Source organism: Salvelinus namaycush, unplaced genomic scaffold, assembly GCF_016432855.1.
Source record: "Salvelinus namaycush isolate Seneca unplaced genomic scaffold, SaNama_1.0 Scaffold174, whole genome shotgun sequence".
NCBI lineage: Eukaryota > Metazoa > Chordata > Actinopteri > Salmoniformes > Salmonidae > Salvelinus > Salvelinus namaycush.
Genome location: NW_024058497.1, coordinates 77,910 through 90,337, shown reverse-complemented (window position 1 = coordinate 90,337; position 12,428 = coordinate 77,910). Strand labels below are relative to the sequence as shown.

Genomic DNA, 12,428 nt, shown 5'->3' with positions numbered 1-12,428 from the left:
TTGAGAGCAAGACCTGGTGTGATGTTACAAAGCCAACCTCAGTAGATGGCTGTCTTACAAACCTCATCCAGGGAAACCTGCTACCCTATGCTCGCATCTGGATTACCTCCCGACCTGCACCAGCCAATCGCATTCCTTCAGAGTGTGTTGACCAGGTAACAGAGGTGCGAGGGTTCAATGACTCACGGAAGGATGAGTACTTCATCAAGAGAATGACTGATCCAAACCAGGCCAGAAGAATCCTTACACACATGAAGTCATCAAGAACCCTCTACATCATGTGCCACATTCAAGTGTGCTGTTGGATTTCATCCTCTGTTCTGAAGAATATTTTAGTTGAAGCAGAGTGTGGGAGATGCCCAAAGCGCTGACTCAAATGTGCACACACTTCCTGATGTTTCAGACCACACAGATGAATCTGAAGTATGCTATAGAACAAGAGATGGAACCACCATTAAATCAAAAGATAATTCTGGAATTGGGGAAGCTAACCTTTCAACAACTGGAAAAGGGCAACCTGATCTTCTAAGAGGAAGACCTGAGAGAGTAGGGCATCGATGTTGGAGAAGCGTCAGTGTACCTCAGAATGTGTGCACAGATCTTCAGAGAGGAGTGTGGGCTGTACCAGAGAAAGGTGTACTGCTTTGTGCCTCTGAGCATCCAGGAGTTTCTGACTGGTCTGTATGTCTTTCTCATGTTCAACAACAACAATGTAAATCTGATGGCAGAACAGGAAACCACACCCAATGACCCTCTGACGTCCAATGAATTCTCTGCAACCATCCTCCCTAAGAGTGCAGTAGATAAGGCTCTGAAGAGTGAGAATGGACACCTGGACCTCTTCCTCAGCTTCCTTCTCAGCCTCTCTCTGGAGTCCAATCAGACTCTGTTAAGAGGTCTACCAACACAGACAAGAAGCAGCTCACAGAGCCATAAGGAAACTGTAGAATACATCAAGGAGAATCCCTCTCCAGAGAAGTGCATCAGCCTGTTCCACTGTCTGAATGAGCTGAATGACCATTCTCTAGTGGAGGAGATCCAAAGGCACCTGGGATCGGGAATTTTCTCTAAGGCCAAACGTTCACCTGCAGAGTGGTCAGCTCTGGTCTTTGTATTGCTGACCTCAGAAGAGATGCTGGATATTTTTCGACCTGAGAAAATACTCTGGTTCAGAGGGCCTGCTGAGGCTGCTGCCAGTGGTCAAAGCCTCCAGAGTAGTGCTGTAAGTACTGTGAAACCTCAAATGTATTTATAAAAAATAATTTATGTACTGTAAGAGAAGCAATCTCACATTGTTATGTCTTATTTCATATCGCCATACTAGTTTCGAATGTATCACTTGTCACTTTAAACAATGCCAATTTATATGTTTACATACCCTACATTACTCATCTCATATGTATATACTGTACTCTATACCATCTACTGCATCTTGCCTATGCTGTTCGGCCATCGCTCATCCATATATTTATTCTTATTCATTCCTTTACACTTGTGTGTATAAGGTAGTTGTTGTGAAATTGTTAGGTTAGATTACTCGTTGGTTATTACTGCATGGTCGGAACTAGAAGCACAAGCATTTCGCTACACTCGCATTAACATCTACTAACCATGTGTATGTGACCAATAAAATTTGATTTTGATTTGATTTGAATAATCTGTTGAAGTAAAGTTTTTAACAGTTTCATTACTCCATGGTTGATTTCTTTCCACCTGTCAGTTTTAAGTCTTCAGCATTATTTTTGTCATCATTTTTTTGGAGATCAAAACAGAGATACAATTACTGTAGTTTGTGACACACCTATGTAGACTCTATATTACTGTAGTTTGTGACACACCTATGTAGACTCTATATTACTGTAGTTTGTGACACACCTATGTAGACTCTATATTACTGTAGTTTGTGACACACCTATGTAGACTCTATATTACTGTAGTTTGTGACACTGACACCCCTATGTAGACTCTATATTACTGTAGTTTGTGATACACCTATGTAGACTCTATATTACTGTAGTTTGTGACACACCTATGTAGACTCTATATTACTGTAGTTTGTGACACACCTTATGTAGACTCTATATTATTGTAGTTTGTGACACACCTATGTAGACTCTATATTACTGTAGTTTGTGACACACCTATGTAGACTCTATATTACTGTAGTTTGTGACACACCTATGTAGACTCTATATGACTGTAATGGCATATTATTTGTAATCAGAAGCTTGTGTAGCTAATTTTATTTACAATGATGGCCTACCCCAGCAAACCCAGACAAATTGTGTACCACCCTATGGGACTCCCAATCACAGCCAGATGTGATTCAGTCTGGATTTGAACCAGGGACTGTAGTGACGCCTCTTGCACTGAGATAAGGTGCCTTTAACACCACTCGGGAGCCCTAATGGTTTGATAGTGTAAAAACTCAAATTAAAGCCATGTCTTTGTCTTCATTTCTTATTCAGACTGATGGGTTGCAACCTGACAGAAAAATGCTGTGAAGCACTGGCCTCTTCTCTCAGCTCCTCTCAACTGAGAAAGCTGAACCTGAATGATAATGATCTGCAGGATTCAGGAGTGAAGCTGCTCTCTGCTGGACTGAGGAGTCCACGCTGTAAACTGGAAGTTCTTACGTGTGTACAATTGGAGTGTGAAGTATTATGTGACATAACACATTTTTTTAATAACCATTGTATGTTTGCATGTGAATTAATTGTCATAATGGCTTAATACCTTTGTGAAATAATTTGTCAACTGAATACCGGTGATCATATTTGACATGGGGTGCAACTATGCCACTAGGTGAGTCCAAATCATTCATTGAATGTCCTCTTCCTGCAGTTTGTTATTATGTGGAATCACAGAGGAAGGCTGTGCTTCCTTGACCTCGGCTCCGAGGTCAAACCCCTCACACCTGAGAGAGCTAAATCTGGACTACAGTCACATAGGAGACTCGGGAGTGAAGATTATCTCTGCTGCACTGGAGCATCCAGACTGTAATGTAAAACTCAGGTAGAAATACAATGTGTGGATGTAAAATTGGCATTTTAGTTAAATAAGGTATGTGTACAAATCATTGATTGCTCCTGACAGTTCTAGAACAGTATAGCCCTCCTGTTAAGGTGTGTATTTTCCACACTGAACTTCAAACACATGCTGTTTGTGTCACTGTGAATCTCTTTCTCTTACAGTGTGAACAATAATGCAGAGCACTGGTTCAAATCTGTCCTGAAGAAATGTAGGTGTGTAATTATGTTTGTTGTATAGACCTGACCATCACAGAAACACACACACAGTGAGTTAAGAGAGATCACATTTAGAAGGAGGTATTCTGTGAACTCCCTTGTCAGTTATTTCATTAATAAATAGTTAATTGGATCTCATGATCACTATCAATCAAACATATTTGTCAAAATTACACTAAAAACATATAATTATTTGTAATGTAATTAGTCTATCTGTCTCCCCCATCAGATGCCTATGAGCTGACACTGGACCCAAACACAACCCACATACGCCTCTCCGTCTGAGGGGAACAGAACGGAGACGGGAGACAGAGGAAAAACCGTATCCTGATCACCCAGACAGATTTCAATGCTGGCCACAGGTTTTGTGTAGACAGAGGAGCAACCATATCCAGATTAGTGTTGCTGTTATCTAATACATGTATGATATTGGCTACTGCACATTACGCACGACAGACAAACATAAAAGCCCATAGATGTAGCTAGCTATATGCTCTCTTAGGTAAATAAATGAAACTAGTGTGAACTGTATTACTGTACTGTATTATACTGTATTATATGGGCTGGAATTACGCACATTGTTCAAACCACGATAAAGCGGAAGAGAACATGCGATTCTGCTGCAGCACATGCAGCCTACAAAGTTACAAGTATAGGCTAGTAAATTTGATTTACATTTTGAAATATAATAGGGCCTATTTGTATAATTAGTAGGCTGACACATTTATACCTTTCATAATATTTCCCCTAATGTTATTAGCCTTCCTCCTCTTTCTCTATTGTTGCTTCGTTCCTTCCTCGCTTTCAACAGTTCAATTAAATACTTTTCGTTGTCCTTATCTTCATCATTCTAATGACATCCTTGAATAATATAAGACTAGAATTAGATGCAGAATGCTTTCACTTCGCTTCACGAAGATTGAATGGTAATGAGTCTGAATAAATAACTGATATAGCCTACCGCTATCGCGCCCATTTGCTCTTCTTTCAAACTATCCATGAGTTCTATTGGCTGCTGTATTTAGCAATCATAAACATATAATGCCCAGCAAGGTATTTTAGTCTAGTTTTTCCTGCGTGGGATTGGAAGAGCTAAGGAGCGTTTTTTAAGGAGGCCAGCCGAGCACAGGTGTGTGCGTATTGCACAAGAGACAAGGGCTGTACTAGAAGTTAGACTCTTACTATGCATAACCCATTTTTAATTAGCTAAATATAAGGCTATTACTGCATTGAATGTATTACCTGAAAGAGGTAGGCTAGGACATCTATATATAGGGCTATATATCAATCTGGAACAAGATTATCTATTTTGGATGCAATTTGAATGGAGTTGATGGAGAGAGAACAAGACTGCGAGAGAGTGCTCGCGCGTGCACTGATATAATGCAATGATGTTTGAGTGATAGGCTGTTTTAAAACTGCAGCTGCAATTGAAAAAAAGTAGAATCTTTCAAATTAAAAAACAAGGTGACCCCCGAAAGCCAGATGGAGGCTGGAATGTGATAAAAAAAACGAGGCATTGGTGTGGTTTAGGACCATGTGGACACCTCCGAGCGGACAGGTAGGCTGTTTGGAGAGTCCTCTGGTATGTGGACTTTAAATAACAGATTCACTGAGTCCCTCTACCCAGGGGGTTGGGTTGCTGTGGACTCCATACAAGTGTCCTGTAACCTGGCAAAACACCATAGTACTCAAGGGATCTGTGAACATTTGAAATGTTTTTAAAAACATTGCAACACCAATTCATGTCATCTCCTCAATTCATCTGATTATATTCCAAAATCATGTGATACTAGTGATGCATCATATGACAGGTATAAGAAAGGTGGGTTTTCTCACAGCTCCAAAAAAAGTTCTCCAACATTGTTATCCAATATATCACAGTTCAGTTTCCTCTCAACACATAAGTGTGCATGCAGAATCTAACAGCTATATAATCACTCTGTCCATCCTGATCTTCTCTCCACTGGCACAGAGAAGAGCTCCCTCTCTGTCCTCAACATGCTGAAACCCTCCAGTTTGTCAGAGATCCCCTGCTACAGCCTAGGAGAGCAACCTCAGGCTGGGAAACATACCAGTCCCACAGGCCTGGCAGAGCCTGAACAGAATGATATACAACACTTTTACATTCTTTATTATTGTATTCATTACATTACTCTGAGGACTATGTCCTGTCATGTGAATGAAAGAAAATTACACCTGAATCTGTGGGGAAGTTTTGTAATCCATACATTTGTAACAGTGTAAATGATCTATAAAAATATTATATTTAAGTCATTTAGCAGACGCTCTTATCCAGAGCGACTTACATTGAACCTTTATTTAACTAGGCAAGTCAGTTAAGAACAAACTCTTATTTTCAATGATGACCTAGGAACAGTGGGTTAACTGCCTTGTTCAGGGGCAGAACAACAGATTTGTACCTGGTCAACTCAGGGATTTGAACTTGCAACCTTTCGGTTACTAGCCCAACACTCTAACCACTAGGCTACCCTGCCACCCCAATATTTGATTGTAGCATCCCTTGATTTATAGCCATTAATTATGAGTGATTTACACAGATGTACACAATAGACAAGTACAGGTTTTAGGGTGTTTGTAGCATGCTGTACTACAGTATTTATCTTACTAAAGACATTCCTGAAGCTAACACTAAATATATTTATTAAGATTTGTACCATATTTCTAAAGTGTGTTGTCTCTTCCTCTGCTATCACTAAAAGGCGGTGTAGCATAATGTAATGCAGTACCAGTGATGTTCTGTACACTGTATCTGGTTTTATCTTACTAAATAACTTCCTGAAGCTAACACTGTGGTGTCCCGTGTCCTTATTAATACAGCATTGTACCAACGTTTAAAGTGCATGAAATGTGTAGAGTTAATGTCCAACTACTGTTAGGCCATCTCAGTGTACAGTACAAGAGATTATTGGTGAAAACTCATGTGCTATAGTCTATATGAGCTATTACTCATTCAATTCAATGTTTTTCTTCCAACTGTGGTTAATGAGTACATTTCATTGTACATACAATTCTACTTTTAACTCCCTTTAGATTTTGACTTGGGTCTGTCAGACACAAACACAGCACAGAGAAATAGTTTGACATGTTTATTTACAGAAACAAACACCTGTTACAAGTAAAAAAACACCACCACTGAAACACACTGAGCCCTTTATATGTCAGCACAGGCTAAGATTAGACTAAAATACTGCGGAAATAGAAATGGTGGAAAAGTCATTTAAAATGCTTAAAAGAGAAATGTGATATTGAATATAAAATTCAGTCTTTAGTCACATAATATAATAAGAGACTACTGATATAAAAAACGACAAAGCAAAACCTGCTTTAAAATTTTAAAAACTTTAAACTTTACAAAATGTTCTGTGTGGCTCAGTTGGTAGAGCATGTCATTTGCAACACCATGGTTGTGGGTTTGATTCCCACTGGGGACAAGTACTAAGACATGTGTACACTTGCTACTGTAAGCTGCTCTGGATAAGAGTGTCTGCTAAATAACACACAAAAATGAAGCACCTAAAATACGATTAGCAAAGAGGAACAGGTCAACTGTTGTCTCTTTTAGTTACCAGACTCAAACTGTCTGTGTGTGAGATCTATTTGAAAGTCATCTTTGAATAAACAGTGTGTGTGTGTGTGTGTGTGTGTTTTACACATTCTCATTCCCCTCCTCATAGTTGGGTCCAGGTGAAATGATGATGTCACCATAAGGTTCATCCTGCTGCACACAGAGTCTCCTGGCAGTTACCATCTCTGTAGAGAACACACACACACACACACACACACACACACACACACACACACACACACACACACACACACACACACACACACACACACACACACACACACACACACACACACAGAGTCTCCTGGCAGTTACCATCTCTGTAGAGAACACACACACACACCTGACTGTTACACACACACACCTGACTGTTACACACACACCTGACTGTTACACACACACCTGACTGTCACACACACACACACACACACACACACACACACACACACACACACACACACACACACACACACACACACACAGAGTCTCCTGGCAGTTACCATCTCTGTAGAGAACACACACACACCTGACTGTTACACACACACACCTGACTGTTACACACACACCTGACTGTTACAAACACACACACACACACACACACACACACACACACACACACACACACACACACACACACACACACACACACACACACACACACACACACACAGAGTCTCCTGGCAGTTACCATCTCTGTAGAGAACACACACACACACCTGACTGTTACACACACACACACACACACACACACACACACACACACACACACACACACACACACACACACACACACACACACACACACACACACACACAGAGTCTCCTGGCAGTTACCATCTCTGTAGAGAACACACACACACCTGACTGTTACACACACACCTGACTGTTACACACACACCTGACTGTTACAAACACACACACACACACACACACACACACACACAGAGTCTCCTGGCAGTTACCATCTCTGTAGAGAACACACACACACCTGACTGTTACACACACACCTGACTGTTACACACACACCTGACTGTTACAAACACACACACACACACAGTCTCCTGGCAGTTACCATCTCTGTAGAGAACACACACACACCTGACTGTTACACACACACACACACACAGAGTCTCCTGGCAGTTACCATCTCTGTAGAGAACACACACACACACCTGACTGTTACACACACACACACACACACACACACACACACACACACACACACACACACACACACACACACACACACACACACACACACAGAGTCTCCTGGCAGTTACCATCTCTGTAGAGAACACACACACACCTGACTGTTACACACACACACCTGACTGTTACACACACACCTGACTGTTACAAACACACACACACACACACACACACACACACACACACACACACACACACACACACACACACACACACACACACACACACACACACACACACACACACACACACACACACAGAGTCTCCTGGCAGTTACCATCTCTGTAGAGAACACACACACACCTGACTGTTACACACACACCTGACTGTTACACACACACCTGACTGTTACAAACACACACACACACACACAGTCTCCTGGCAGTTACCATCTCTGTAGAGAACACACACACACCTGACTGTTACACACACACACACACACACACAGAGTCTCCTGGCAGTTACCATCTCTGTAGAGAACACACACACACACCTGACTGTTACACACACACACACACACACACACACACACACACACACACACACACACACACCACACACACACACACACACACACACACACACACACACAGTCTCCTGGCAGTTACCATCTCGGTAGAGAACACACACACACACACACACACACACACACACACACACACACACACACACACACACACACACACACACACACACACACACACACACACACACACACACACACACACACACACACACACACACACACAAACAGAGTCTCCTGGCAGTTACCATCTCTGTAGAGAACACACACACACCTGACTGTTACACACACACCTGACTGTTACACACACACCTGACTGTTACAAACACACACACACACACACACACACACACACACACACACACACACACACACACACACACACACACACAGAGTCTCCTGGCAGTTACCATCTCTGTAGAGAACACACACACACCTGACTGTTTACACACACACCTGACTGTTACACACACACCTGACTGTTACAAACACACACACACACAGAGTCTCCTGGCAGTTACCATCTCTGTAGAGAACACACACACACCTGACTGTTACACACACACCTGACTGTTACACACACACACAGAGTCTCCTGGCAGTTACCATCTCTGTAGAGAACACACACACACACCTGACTGTTACACACACACACACACACACACACACACACACACACACACACACACACACACACACACACACACACACACACACAGTCTCCTGGCAGTTACCATCTCGGTAGAGAACACACACACACACACACACACACAACACACACACACACACACACACACACACACAAACAGAGTCTCCTGGCAGTTACCATCTCTGTAGAGAACACACACACACCTGACTGTTACACACACACACACACACACACACACACACACACACACACACACACACACACACACACACACACACACACACACACACACACACACACACACACACACAGAGTCTCCTGGCAGTTACCATCTCTGTAGAGAACACACACACACCTGACTGTTACACACACACACCTGACTGTTACACACACACCTGACTGTTACAAACACACACACACACACACACACACACACACACACACACACACACACACACACACACACACACACACACACACACACACACACACACACACACACACACACACACAGAGTCTCCTGGCAGTTACCATCTCTGTAGAGAACACACACACACCTGACTGTTACACACACACCTGACTGTTACACACACACCTGACTGTTACAAACACACACACACACACACAGTCTCCTGGCAGTTACCATCTCTGTAGAGAACACACACACACCTGACTGTTACACACACACACACACACACACAGAGTCTCCTGGCAGTTACCATCTCTGTAGAGAACACACACACACACCTGACTGTTACACACACACACACACACACACACACACACACACACACACACACACACACACACCACACACACACACACACACACACACACACACACACACACACAGTCTCCTGGCAGTTACCATCTCGGTAGAGAACACACACACACACACACACACACACACACACACACACACACACACACACACACACACACACACACACACAAACAGAGTCTCCTGGCAGTTACCATCTCTGTAGAGAACACACACACACCTGACTGTTACACACACACACCTGACTGTTACACACACACCTGACTGTTACAAACACACACACACACACACACACACACACACACACACACACACACACACACACACACACACACACACACACACACACACACACACACAGAGTCTCCTGGCAGTTACCATCTCTGTAGAGAACACACACACACCTGACTGTTACACACACACCTGACTGTTACACACACACCTGACTGTTACAAACACACACACACACACACAGTCTCCTGGCAGTTACCATCTCTGTAGAGAACACACACACACCTGACTGTTACACACACACACACACACACACACAGAGTCTCCTGGCAGTTACCATCTCTGTAGAGAACACACACACACACCTGACTGTTACACACACACACACACACACACACACACACACACACACACACACACACACACCACACACACACACACACACACACACACACACACACACAGTCTCCTGGCAGTTACCATCTCGGTAGAGAACACACACACACACACACACACACACACACACACACACACACACACACACACACACACACACACACACACACACACACACACACACACACACACACACACACACAAACAGAGTCTCCTGGCAGTTACCATCTCTGTAGAGAACACACACACACCTGACTGTTACAACACACACCTGACTGTTACACACACACCTGACTGTTACAAACACACACACACACACACACACACACACACACACACACACACACACACACACACACACACACACACACACACACACACACACACACACACAGAGTCTCCTGGCAGTTACCATCTCTGTAGAGAACACACACACACCTGACTGTTACACACACACCTGACTGTTACACACACACCTGACTGTTACAAACACACACACACACAGAGTCTCCTGGCAGTTACCATCTCTGTAGAGAACACACACACACCTGACTGTTACACACACACCTGACTGTTACACACACACACAGAGTCTCCTGGCAGTTACCATCTCTGTAGAGAACACACACACACACCTGACTGTTACACACACACACACACACACACACACACACACACACACACACACACACACACACACACACACACACAGTCTCCTGGCAGTTACCATCTCGGTAGAGAACACACACACACACACACACACACACACACACACACACACACACACACACACACACACACAAACAGAGTCTCCTGGCAGTTACCATCTCTGTAGAGAACACACACACACCTGACTGTTACACACACACACACACACACACACACACACACACACACACACACACACACACACACACACACACACACCACACACACACACACACACACAGAGTCTCCTGGCAGTTACCATCTCTGTAGAGAACACACACACACCTGACTGTTACACACACACACCTGACTGTTACACACACACCTGACTGTTACAAACACACACACACACACACACACACACACACACACACACACACACACACACACACACACACACACACCACACACACACACACACACACACACACACAGAGTCTCCTGGCAGTTACCATCTCTGTAGAGAACACACACACACCTGACTGTTACACACACACCTGACTGTTACACACACACCTGACTGTTACAAACACACACACACACACACAGTCTCCTGGCAGTTACCATCTCTGTAGAGAACACACACACACCTGACTGTTACACACACACACACACACACACACAGAGTCTCCTGGCAGTTACCATCTCTGTAGAGAACACACACACACACCTGACTGTTACACACACACACACACACACACACACACACACACACACACACACACACCACACACACACACACACACACACACACACACACACACACACAGTCTCCTGGCAGTTACCATCTCGGTAGAGAACACACACACACACACACACACACACACACACACACACACACACACACACACACAACACACACACACACACACACACACACACACACAAACAGAGTCTCCTGGCAGTTACCATCTCTGTAGAGAACACACACACACCGTGACTGTTACCACAACACCCTGACTGTTACACAACACCCTGACTGTTACAAACACCGACACACACACAGAGTCTCCTGGCAGTTACCATCTCTGTGAGAACACACACACACCTGACTGTTACACACACACCTGACTGTTACACACACACAGAGTCCT

The 12,428-nt window shown here is 43.6% G+C and overlaps 1 long non-coding RNA gene across 1 annotated transcript; it reads left to right on the top strand.

The window, feature by feature from the left end:
• Positions 1-2,476: 2,476 nt before the first annotated feature.
• On the top strand, positions 2,477-5,575 carry LOC120037519. Its single transcript, XR_005474814.1, has 4 exons — positions 2,477-2,636; positions 2,845-3,015; positions 3,195-3,245; positions 3,478-5,575. It is a non-coding gene; the product is annotated as an uncharacterized LOC120037519 (long non-coding RNA).
• Positions 5,576-12,428: the final 6,853 nt, after the last annotated feature.